At 34.6% G+C, this 13,547-nt stretch overlaps 1 protein-coding gene across 49 annotated transcripts in view; it reads left to right on the plus strand.

Moving 5' to 3' along the window:
- Positions 1–13,547, plus strand: part of RIMS2 (regulating synaptic membrane exocytosis 2) — a 612,947-nt gene that overhangs the window by 444,575 nt on the left and 154,825 nt on the right. The window lies entirely within an intron of this gene.

Consider the following 13,547-nt stretch of genomic DNA (forward strand, 5'->3'; position numbering starts at 1 on the left):
CAATGCTTTAATGCTGGTGAGAGTGTGATATAAGAGTGGCAGCATAATTTACTATAATCTTCCTAAAAAGTAATTTTTCAATAGAAATCAAGAGCCTTAAAAATATTTACAGACTTCTGCTCTGTTGGAAATGAGCTCAGATAAAAATATATGTACGAAAGTTTCACTAAGGCATTATTTGTAGCAGCGAAAAGGATGTTACCATGAATGTTGAATAATGAATGCGTATGCAACCATTTAACTGAATAATGCTATTAACAGAAATTACAAGCACTTATTTTGATTTTTTTTTGTAATTTGAAAAAAATTGAAAGCGATAATATATGTAAGGAACTTGTGACAGAATTTTCAACATACTAGAAAGTAAAAAGATGATATTTCCTATTAATTATTACTACTAAATCAAGTTATGAAATCTAAATTTCATATACTAAATCAAAAATGAAAAAGATTTCATTTTTCAGACATATGTATAATGTAAATAATGAATAATAAAATTGAGTCATTATTTAAAATAAGAATAAAAATAAAACAGGAATAAAATTCCTAAGCAGAGACTATTAAAATCTCTGTAAAATAGCCCAATAATCTGTCAGCTTGACTATGTTAGACTCAAATCATTCTCTAGGTATCATAACGACATATTAAAGTGTCCTCTACCATATATGCTTATATAAAGGAAGTTATTCCTGAAATTCTTACTCTAGTGTTATAAAAGTATTTCACATCTGAAAAATTCATTTGTTCAACAAGTATCTACTAAACATTTTCATATACCAGGCCTATTCTAGGTGCTGGGGGCATAACAGGTCTCTCCCATCATGGAAATTATACTCTTGGGAGAGCTAATAGTCACTAAACAAGGTAAGTTTAGATTGTTATAATTCTATTATTTAAAACCCTCTGTGCTTAGCACAGCTGGGGTGGGAAGGCATATATTTTTGATGGAGGGATCCAGGAAGTCTTTCTGAAGAGGTGATTTTGAACTAAAACAGAAGAGTAAGAAGAAACAAAGTATGAAAGGAGCCAGGAGATACACAACTAAGATCAAGAATCAGAAGATAAAGTCAGGGCATTTAAAGTTCAGAAGAAGAGAATAATTTTTGCTATACTTTTTTTTTTTTTTCCCTGAGAAGACATTTAAGTGTCAGTGATGGACGGAAGAGTTTTAAATATTGAAGATTTGCAGGGAGATGAACAAAGTATAACTGAATGAGAAAGTTAGGATTAAAATACTTTTAAATCATTTGAGTTGAAAGGAAAGGATTATATGTAATAAGTTAGTAATCAAGTTATTTAGTATTAACTTGCACACAATACTAAGTATTCATTGGCTCATGGTTAAAAATAAAGTATGATTGTTTTCAGATCATTTTCTTCCTCTTTGCTCACTTAAAGCTCTATACTTTTATATCTATAATAAAACCATCGTAATATAAAAGTGTTGGCATGAAAGATAAGTAGGTTTCACATGAAAGAGGGTAAGTTGGCATGAATAATGCTACATTGAAGATAATTGCTAAGGGAATTTATTTTTTTTTTAAATTTTTTTTTTCAACATTTTTTATTTATTTTTGGGACAGAGAGAGACAGAGCATGAACGGGGGAGGGGCAGAGAGAGAGGGAGACACAGAATCGGAAACAGGCTCCAGGCTCCGAGCCATCAGCCCAGAGCCTGACGCGGGGCTCAAACTCACGGACCGCGAGATCGTGACCTGGCTGAAGTCGGACGCTTAACCGACTGCGCCACCCAGGCGCCCCATAAGGGAATTTAAATTAGATTGCAGTTCAACTGAAGAGAAGGATGTTATTTGACAGAGGATAGTTTCTTTCTAGTAGCCTGTATGAAGGCTTGAGGAGATGGGGTATGGGACATGAGAGTAAGGATGAGAAAGAGAACTAAGAGTGGGAAAGGCAAAGTTTAATGGCAAGGAAAATGGTAACAAGTAAGAGTGATTAGATTAATTAATTATGTGACATAACTGATGGGGAGATCATGGTTATAGGTTATAAGGTCATGAAGAATGTGAAGGAGGTTGATAGGCCAATTCAGAGTAAAGGAATGAGAATCAGAAGGAAACCCCAAAAAGAAGATTAAAGACTAAAAATGACTATATTGTAGTTTAAGTTTGGGTCAAAAGGAAATAAGTTAAAGTATGAAAAAAAAAAAAAAAAAAGCCCAAAGAGGAGATGATGCAATTAGATAAGAAAAAGGAGGAAATGTTAAAAAGGAAGAATGTTGGGGCAACAAAAGCATTAAATAAGAGTTAAGGGTGTGTATGTGTTTGTGCGAGAGAGAGAGAGAAAGAGGAGAGAGAGAGTCACTTCATGACTAAGTATTTCAGATTATAAATTTTGGAAAACAGACCAGTCTCAGCCACTTACTAGTTCTATGCCCTGTACAAATGTTCCAATAAGTAAAATTGTGACAAAAGTACTATCACATACAGTTGTACTGGTTAAGTGACATAATCATAATTCATGCAAAACTCTTAGCACAATTCCTGGCTTCTGGAAAGTATTATTAGTGTTAAGATCTTAATTGTTCAGGAACATTATTATTAAGTTCTCGAACACAAGATTTTAACTGTGCACCTTTAAAAGCTTTGTTACATTTTTTTCCTATGCCTTGATCCAGTGAAACTTTAGTTGAAAAAACAATTAAAAGCTGGACAGAAATCTGCTCAGTGGTTACCTCGGGCTGGTAGGGAGAGTATTGACAGCAAAGTGACCCCAGGGAACTTTTTACAGTGACAGAAATACTCTGTATCTTGATTGTGGTGAGGTTGCATGGCTACATCCATTTGTCAAATGTCATAGATGCACCTAAATAGTGTGAATTTTAATTTCTGACAGTAGGCCTCCATAAATCTGGCTTTAAAAATAACTGAAAACACGCAAAAATTTAAATTAATTTTAAAATATATTACCCCGATAGTACTAAATATATAGACCAATAGAAAATTTTATTCGACCTGACACATCCCAAGCAATTAAAAGCCAACTCCCATCCCAAAATAGGGTTCAGGAGGCTTGGTAATGGATGGGGGGTGGCCTATAACTTCATCACACAAAGAGAAGAGAGGACTCTAGGGGTTGAGCTAGCAAAGGAAGGCCTAAAAGTCTGAGTCTAAAGCAGTGGAACAAGAAACCCAGAAGGAGCAAGAGAAGCGTTTAGTGTTGACAGTTCCAAGAACAGGCAAGGCATTAACAAAGACATAAATTCTGGATATTCTAGATAGTCATTGATAATAGCTATAGGAAGAAGGACAAATATGAGAAGTAATGTTAACTTGTTTTGAACAAGCTGAGTTTTGGGCACTGATGGCATATCCATGTGGGGATCGCTAGGAGATAACTGGAAATGTGCATTATTATTATTATTATTATTATTATTATTATATCTTTTGAGAGAGAAGGGGAGAGTGAAAGAGAGAACAGAGGAGGGGTAGTGAGAGAGGGAGAGAATCCCGAGCAGTCTTCTTGCTGTCAGCACTAAGCCTGACACGGGACTCAATCTCATGAACCATGAGATCATGATATGAGCCGAAATCAAGAGTCAGACGCCTAACCAACCGAGCCACCCAGGGGCCCCCAACTAAGATGTGAATCTCAGGCTTACAGGAAAGTAGATGAAGGTAGTAGCCTTCAGCATTAAAGTGACAGTTGAAGCTATGGACTGAGGCAGAATCACTCAGGAATAGAATAAAAAGAAAAGTCAATGACAACACTTTAGGAAATGTGTATATTTGAAAGATGGGCTGAGAAAGATAAGCCAACAAAGTAGTCTAATAAAGAGTGAGCTGAATGAGTGTCAGAAAAGTGCAGGCCAAACACTTGGAGAAAATACCAAGCGTAGTTTAATAAATCTATCCAATGCTGCTGTGAGGTCTGATAGAATGGTGCTGAAGAATGGTCACTGGATTTGGCAAATATGACATTACAGGGAATTTAAGAAATAAGTTTCAAAGTAAGTATGGTAGTCGAATTTTTTCTTTGAGTGAAGTCACCATGAAATAGTAGAGAACCCCAAGAAGACGAAGTTCTTACTAAATGAATCAGCAGTAACCAAATAACATGACCTCTGTGTTGGAAGCACATAAAAGGCTCTCTACTTTGGGATAGTCTTACTTTATAGCTCACAAGTGCTCAGTCATGTAAAAACTCATTGTTTTTATATTACGTATAGTGGGTCCCACTTACGAAACTTGCAGTGGTGATAAATAATTGATGCTCAGGATCTTCATTCCACACATTGCAGATTTTACTCTTGAGAAACTCAGAAGTGCCTCAGATAAGTTTTAACATGGTGTTAGTCATAGAACTAGGATTCACTGATAAAACGAATTTTTACTTTGCATTCTCTCAGAGATTTCTTTGGGTTAATAAGTTCTTTTACAATGAGGTTGACGTTTTGGATAATTAAGTCCCTGTGCTATAAGTTATTTTAATACATAATTGAGCTTAGGACCCATTGGAAGTACTGTTGTTATTTCTAGTTTCCAGATTGAAAATTTCAGGTATAGATCAGTTCATAACTTATTCCAGCCATTTGAAGCTGGAATTTAAAGCAGTTGAGCTCAGTGCCAGAATCTATGCCCTTAACCTCAGGAAGTGGGGTCTTTACCTGTGACAAGGTGGAGGATGTAGAAACGTGAAAGCCGAGAAGCTGTGACGTGTGGTGGACACCATGAGAGAACAAAGCTACATGTCTAGAAAAAGAAAAGAGAGGAATTCGGAAGGGGACGTGGAATGTCAACAGACCGTCTAGTTTGCGGTTTCATTTAGGATCCTCAGTGTAAGTAGTAATCCCCTGTGGGTATTTGGAAGTTTGAATGAAAGTCAGCCGAGTCTCTGGCTTAGGTGTTTTCATCAAATCCCTAGCTGTCTTTATCTGAGGGTGAGCCTACCTTTTATTCCACTTTCTTCTTGGTATTGAAGAGAAGATTTCAGGAAATGTCCCTATTGGTGAAACATTTAGGATGCCTACCTTTGAATTCTGAGGGAGTGTCAAACTGCAGGACATGAGGTCCTCCGTAGAGTCGTTATAGCTCCCTTGACCAATAACAATGTTCACGAGCACCTTTGGAAAAAGGTACACAGCTTGATATCTAAGCATGAGTATTATTTAAAATCCTCGTATGTAATAGTTCCTTTTCTCATTATAAATAATTAACCCCAACTTAGGTGATCCGAATTTAAAGACATTTCAGTATTTACTTAGCTAACGGGGATGAGATTGTATAACAACAATTAAAATGTACATTTTTTCTTTTAATCACACTATTGCTGCATAAACTTCCCTCATTTTATCCCAATTGATAACTCAAATGAGTAATCATTTTCTAGGATGATCACTGTGGATATTCAGAGGAGATGACTATTACAAATCTTTTCTCTATCTGTTCTTATATTGGAAGCGTATGTCACATTTGCAGTTTGCAATCATAATTTCATTGATTTTAGTAATTTTTAAAAATTTAAATATAAACATTTTTCTTTTTCTCTACTCAGTTAAATTTTCCAAGCACAATTTAATCTTCCTTGGCTTGCTTGTTGTTGGCAACATGTTGTTATCTCTAAAGGAAATGTAAGGATTTAACAACTTTTATGCATACCATCATTGAAAATATGAAGTGAAATATTATACCTAACAATTGACATCTGTTTTACTCTTGGAAATTTGGCCCTGTTTATGTCACTCCTCTCTCCATTTGGTAATAACCCCTTTCTGATTCTGCTGTTCTTGGAGAATAGGAAGTTCATTATTCCTTTCATTATAGTTTAGGGGATACGATCACATGTGTTTGGATCCTTTTAAGAATCTCAACTTTATAAAAGAATTCCACTTTGAATGACGTATCACCCCTTATCTGCCTCTTTGTTGCCCTGACTTAAGAAGGTAAAACATTTTCGTTACCTTAAAAATATGTATGTTATCATTTTAATGCCATAGTAAGTATAATTTATTTTTTAAGCTTTTATTTAAATTCCAGTAGGTTAACATACACTGTAAATCTGAGTTTCAGGTATACAATATAGTGATTTAATACTTTTCCTACAATATCCAGTGCTCATCACAACAAGTATACTCCTTAACCCCCATCACCTATTTAACCCATAACCCTCCTCTTCTGTGGTAACCATCAGTTTGTTCTCTATAGTTAAGAGTCTGCTTTATGATTTGCCTCTCTCTATTTCCCCCCTATGTCATTTTGTTTTGTTTCGTAAATTCCACATAGGGGTGAAATCATATGGCATTTGCCTTTCTCTGACTTAATTTGCTTAGCATTATACTCTCTGGCTCCATCATTGTTGCAAATGGCAAGATTTCATTCTTTTTTATGGCTGAGAAATATTCCATTGTGTGTATGTATGGAGGGAGAGAATCCCAAGCAGGCTCTGTGCTCTCAGTGCAGAGCCTCACATGGAGCTCTGTCTCACAAACTGTGAGATCATGACCTGAGCTGAAGCGAAGAGTCAGACCCTTACCTGCTGAGGCACCCAGGTGCCCCTCTCAATATTTCTTAGTATACTTAAACATTTATTTCTAAATGAACATAAATGCAAAGTTGCATTTAAATTTCTTTATTATGCTCCTCTCAAACAGTCCATGCTGTCTGTGATATGCATAAGAGTGGATGCAGTTGAAATATCTCATGACTTACGTTAATTAGGCCCCAGATGTGGGACACAGTGGTCTTTCATAATATGTCATACCCAAATATAATAAGATGGGGATAAGTCATCTACACAGGGCAATAATATGTGTTACTCTGTGGGTTATCTCTTCCTTAATGTAGATTTTATCCATCAGGAAGATGGCAGAATATTTAAAGGGCTTAACACATATAGGGAATAGTATATTAATCCAATGAATCCGACTCATGTTTGTATCTTTTTTAAAAAAAGAGTTTATTTTGAGAGAGACAGAGAGAGAGTGATTGGTGGGGGGGGTGCAGAGAGAGAGGGAGGGAGAATTACAAGCAGGCTCTACACCGTGAGCACAGAGTCCAGTCGGGGGTTTGATCCTGACCTGAGCTGAGACCAAGAATCAGACGCTTAACCAACTGAGCCACCCAGGAGCCCTATCACATTTGTATCTTTTATCAGTGGTTATTGCACTTTCTCTTAGAAACAATATTAACAATAACCATTGTATTCCTTCTCCAAGGGACTTTTACTTAAAAATTTAGTTTCTCCTTTAAAGTGTATCTTGTTTTTTCAAAGATACAGTAATTATGACTAACAAGTTAAAAATAACTAAGTTGATAGAAAGTTACTAATATTTTCTTTTAAACATGTCAGTATACGTGGGGGAAACATACAGTAAAACAATAGCACTTGATCTTGTCTGAAAGATCCTCCTAGCCTCCTAGATTAGATCATCCTTATGATTCTTTTTGCTGGGCAAATTCTCTGGTTTAATGAACTTTTCAATACAGTTTGTGTCTATCTCTCTTTCCCAGGCTTGCTCTTAGAGTGCTCTCTCTGTCTCTTTCTCTCTCAATCTCCTCCCACCTTCTTTCCTCCCTTCCTCTTTCGTTGTCTTTCTCCTACCCTCTATTCTTCCTTCATCTCCTTTCTGTCCCTGTCTCCTTAGACACACACACACACACACACACACACACACACACACACACACACACTGTAAATTTGAATAAATGCAATGCCAGGGCAAACAGAGTAGGAATTTCTAGACCAGGTATAATACTTCTAGAAATACATTCCAGAAATATATATTTCTAGATATAATATAAATATACCCTATTTATATTAATGAAATAGATATGATAATATAAAAGAACAAACACTTAAACATTATTTTGGCCTCATAATTAACCAACCAGATAGTTACATAGCAGAAAGAATCAGAGAGAGTATCCGGTCCCAAACAATTAATTTTACAGAAAGTGAATTTTATATCCGGAAAGGTAAATTAGGTACTTACAGTTAGAAGGCTTGTGAAATTAACACTTAAACCCAAGTATTTTCTCTTCTTATCTTTTAAACCAGTGCTGTTTTTAAGATTTTAGATTCATTCCTGTATAGCGTAAATACACCCATCACCCTAAATCTGGACAGTTGCAAAGCCCCATCAACCCTGTGATGGTTATCTGCACTGCACTCTCCATGCACAAAACCGTGACCTTCCCCTGTAGCCCAACCATATCCTGATTTTAAATGTTGAAACCTAAAATGGTGCTAAAATCCAAGTCATCTGAGTGATAAAACCTCAGTAAGTCTATTTACTGAATTTAGATGTCAAAACCAGATATGCTCTGTTTCCTCGTATCACTAGGTCACTCTTAATAACGTATGTCCGAAAGTAGTCTAAATGTCCCTTTCTTTTGACTATAGGAAAAGGAGTCTGTGCAGTTTGCTATAGCATCTCCTTTGAAGTGTTATTTAATGAATATGGCAGAGAGGTAGCAGAGAAACAGCAGACAGATACATACAGTAGCAGGTAACCTAGATATCCAAAATAGATTGTTAAGGTTTAGAACGTAATTTAAAAGCCTATGAGCCTCAAGGTAGTACAACAGTTTTGTAAGTTTCTAGAGTCTTTATGTTTCAGTTAATTCCAAGTTTGACTTAGGCATATATGGAGTTCAGTTTTCCTACATTCTTAGGAATGAAAAAGAAGATCATTTTATAAGCAAACACATTATAAACCAAATCAAATTATATCTTTCATTCCCAATGTGTTAACTCCTAGTAACCACAGTAGAAACTTCTTCAGAATTGATTTATTTGGAAATAAGTATTCCTCAAAACTTGTATATCTTAACTACTCAGTTTAAGCTTAAGTGTGTTCAAGCAAAGGGAAAAAGAGACAAACCAAGAAACAAACACCTAAGTATAGAGAACAAACTGATGGTTGGGTGAAGTAGGGTATGGGGATTAAGGAGGGCACTTGTGATGAGCACCGGATGTTGTATGAAAGTGTTATCACTATATTGTGTACCTGAAATTCATATTACACTGTGTGTTACCTCACTGGAATTTAAATGAAAACTTAAAAAAAGATTGTTTACACTTTAAAACAAAATGCTTCCATTGGCCCCAGTACTGATGCAGAAATAATTTAGTACATAATTTATCATTTTTATCCCCATATTTATTTGCATACTTTTAAAATGTAACTTGTTCCAGTGTTAAATAACAACCCAAATGCTTTTATTTAAAAAATAAATATATATCCCTAAGATAAATTTAGCAATGAATGGCTGTATATTTACATTAAAAAAATTATTTAACATTTGTTTCCAAAGCATTTTTATCAAATCATTACAAAACCATAGGTTTTCAAACTGAATAATTTGTCCTTTTTCACAAAAATATGATGCCGTGTGTTTTTTAAAGTATTTTATCCTGTATAGTGTATAGCCATGTAGACATTTTATAAACTACATATTAACCCCAATAAGAAAACAATAGCACTTAATTTCAATAAACAGGGATAACTGCTAACATTCTGGTATAGAAATCTTCATTTTTTCCCCTTATCCCTTTGTCTTTTGTATAGGTTATGTGCATATATATTTTTATGAATATATATATAGTTTTTTAGATTATAATTCAGAAACTATAGTACTATATTACCATTTAATGTTTTATAATTACTAATTGCAGTGTCTTTATATTTACGGACGTGAATGCACATGCACATCACATGCACTACTTCATGGATGCGTTTATCTTATAGATACACCACGAGTGCAGTTCACTAACCCCTATAGTCGGACACCTAGAGTTTCTTCTCCCAGGCCTTTACAATTTTCAAGCAATGTGGCAGTAAATATACCTGTATGTACATCCTGCACATTGATTTATGTCTTTAGGAACAACCCTGGGAAGTGAAATTTCAGGTTCAAAAACATGACCATTGTAAAGCCTTTTGATGCATAGCGCCAAATATGTAGTATTTTGAAACAGTTTACTTTTTATCATTGTACATCAGGTACTTTGGAAAACATTCCTATAAATGACCATCAGTTTTTTTGTCAATAGCTGTCAATGACTGTCAATCTGAAAAATAAGTTTCTTCACAGTTAGCCGATATTGAAAGAACAGTTAAAATATTCAGTAAAATCAGGGACAATTTTTTTTTAATTACTCTGCCTTTGAAAATAAAATAATATAGGGGCGCCTGGGTGGCTCAGTTGGTTAAGTGGCCGACTTCGGCTCAGGTCATGATCTCACAGCCCGTGAGTTCGAGCCCCGCATCGGGCTCTGTGCTGACAGCTCAGAGCCTGGAGCCCGTTTCGGATTCTGTGTCTCCCTCTCTCTCTCTGACCCTCCCCCGTTCATGCTCTGTCTCTCTCTGTCTCAAAAATAAATAAACGTTAAAAAATTTTTTTTAAAAGAAAATAAAATAATACAACAAAATACTACATTTCTCATTTATCTCATATATATTTTTATTTATTCTTATTTATCTCATTATATCTTACGTAGCCATTTTTAACAATGTCTATTCTTATTCTTCTGACTAAAAAGGTATCAATAAGTTGTTTTTATAGTCTACCCTACTGAAAGTAGAAAATAGACACATGTAACCATGCTTTCTCCTGTGCAATTGTCACCTAGAAGTAAGCAAATAGCTACATACACTGATCATACCTTTTTCTTTATTGCATTCATTTGGTACATACCTAAATGCTGAGTTTAGCACTTAGAGATTACGTGAATTTGGCCCTTTAAGCTTTGTTCGTTTGGAATACGTGAATTCTGTCATTGTCACCATTATAGTCTGTAATTTTGTTTCGTTTTGTGCCTCTTCAACCTTGTATTTTCTCACAAGAAAAGTCTTGTAAACTAGGATTCAATGCGATAGTTACCAAAAGTAATTTTTTCCTTTCCTTAATAGTTTGGCAAAATATACTTAATTTTTAAAAAATATGTTTCTACTATACGTATAATACACTTCTTTAACTTCAAAAATTGTCTCAGATAAAATTTTATGTTCAGATTACATTTATTATATCTCTATGTATTTCATGAAAATCAATTAGATTTGTTAAAGCGGCCCTTTATCACATTGTAATTAATTATTTGGGAAGTTTCAATAGAAGACAGTTTTCTATTTCCTATAATGGAGCTCTTTACCAGTAGGATACTTTTCTCTCTAAGGATATTATTGTTTGTGAAGTGTTTATCTTATGAGAATAGGTCGATAAAAATGTAGAAAAGGAATGGAATACTTCACATGAGCCAAATAGTTTTGTTTTTTTTTTTAATTTTTTTTAACGTTTTATTATTTATTTTTGAGACAGAGAGAGACAGAGCATGAACGGGGGAGGGGCAGAGAGAGAGGGAGACACAGAATCGGAAGGAGGCTCCAGGCTCCAAGCCATCAGCCCAGAGCCCGACGCGGGGCTCGAACTCACAGACTGTGAGATCGTGACCTGAGCCGAAGTCGGACGCTTAACCGACTGAGCCACCCAGGCGCCCCTGAGCCAAATAGTTTTGGAGAGAGAAATGTGTGGTTTGTCCTAAGGATTAGCCTCCTGGGAGAATTTAAAGTTCTAAGCTAAACGTATATTTATACAAGTTTGTTGACTGTATATCCACTAAGATAGTCACTTGAGAGATCATTAGTTAAGGCTCTAACAAAAATTTTTTTTCGTTTAAGGACTGTCTATAGATGATAATTGAGTCTGGAGATGAAAGATGTGTTTGAGATTGGAATTTAGTTGATAACATACTTAAATAATTATATCACTCTATTTGCATCTTTGTTTACTTAGAGCAAATACAGATTAATATTCTTCTTAGGCCCCCCAATGATCTGTTAAATATAAGTGATGTTCCATAAACCTGATTCTACAAAATCTTTAAACCATTACTGAGGAGAAAGGCTCTTTTGCAAAGCAATATTAAATCAGTGTGGGGTTTTTTTGTTTGTTATTTTAATAAAAACACATTATGCTTTAATGCAGGGATCAGCAAACCATTGCCCACAGACCATATCTGGCCCGCTGCCTGCTTTGTAAATAAGGTTTTAATAGAACATTGCCACTCATTTGTGTATGCACACTCTATACCTGCTTTCATGTTACAATGGCAGAGTTGTGGCAGAAAACATACGGTCTGCAAAGCCTAAGATATTTATTATCGGGCCCATTTACAGAACAAGTTCCCGTCAACTTCTGCCAGTATATATCACATGACTACCTAGGAATTAGAAAGAATTTAATGTAGCTTCATAGGAGGCTGATGTCCAGAAAATAGTCTAAATATTAGAAAATGCATATGTATGTGTGTATGTGTATATATATCTATATGTATGTTACATAAATTTATATATGTATATATAAAATGTGTTTTAACTTCTTTGTCTATTGGTGCTGTTCGAATTAATATAGTATCTTGCTACTATGATATCAAAATGAAACTTTTTAAAAGAACTTCCCACTCAATTTAGTTAATTAATATTCTTTAAGTACACATTTCTTTGATGCAGGGATAGCTTTTTTTGTTCCCTTGCCCTTGAAGAAAATAAACATGTTTTCCTGAGAATATCTCTGGAGGTACAAATAATTCCAATGTTGTATTTTAATAGACAAGTAGACATTTATACTTGACTGTATTTCACATTCGTATCATGGAAGCACTCACTTGATTTTATGTTTTATTCAATTTATATTAACATTCCCAACACCCTCATCCCCTATTTTATAATTTGGCACAGAATTAATCACTCAAATCATTATTAAAACAAGACTCTTAAAAAGAATAATTTGGCTCACTTTATTGAATAGTTGACTTAAATTTTCTGTTGTACTTAGAGGTCATGGAATATAGACTCTTTTATTCAAGATACATTCTTTTATTCAAGATTTTCATACTCCTTTTTGGAATTTTTTCCTTTTTTAAATCTTATTTTAATTAACAGATTTTTACTCAGAATTTGTCACTAACGAGAATTATCTGATATACAATGACATTGTTTTCAGGATGACTACTAAAATACTTATTTTTGAATGGGAACACTTTTGTCTAGAGATCTTAACTTGCGGTTTCTAAAAAGTTATGATGTTAAGCGAAGGGCATATATGTGTATGCTTACATTTCTACCCACACTCAGTGGTTATGAATTTACATGACAACATTTTGTTGTAGATACCCACTTGAGCCCAGTAAGCTGTGATTATTTTTCCCAGTTTGTATATTTGTAGTATGCAATTGAGATTTTGTTTTTCCATTATGCATATTTATGAGAAATGGAATTTTCCTATAAAATCTCTTTGATTAAAGTTATAAATATACCTTAAAAACATTTTTTCATGTTTGCTAAGATTTGCTAACTGAATTTAGTTCTTGTTCTAAGCAAAGTTTTTAAAGACCCTCTTGATACCTATAATTGATGTGTTTGTAGGTAGGACCTGTTATAGAGAGTATTAATCTTATTTTATAATAGGCTTACCATCTCACTTTCTCACCTCCTTCCATGTTTTGTTTTGTTTTGTTTTGTTTTTTTCTGAAATGATTTCAGTGTCTTTACTGGCATGGTATGTTCTCAGGAGTATTATTCCGAGTGC

Source organism: Neofelis nebulosa, chromosome 14 (assembly GCF_028018385.1).
Source record: "Neofelis nebulosa isolate mNeoNeb1 chromosome 14, mNeoNeb1.pri, whole genome shotgun sequence".
In the NCBI taxonomy this organism is placed as follows: domain Eukaryota; kingdom Metazoa; phylum Chordata; class Mammalia; order Carnivora; family Felidae; genus Neofelis; species Neofelis nebulosa.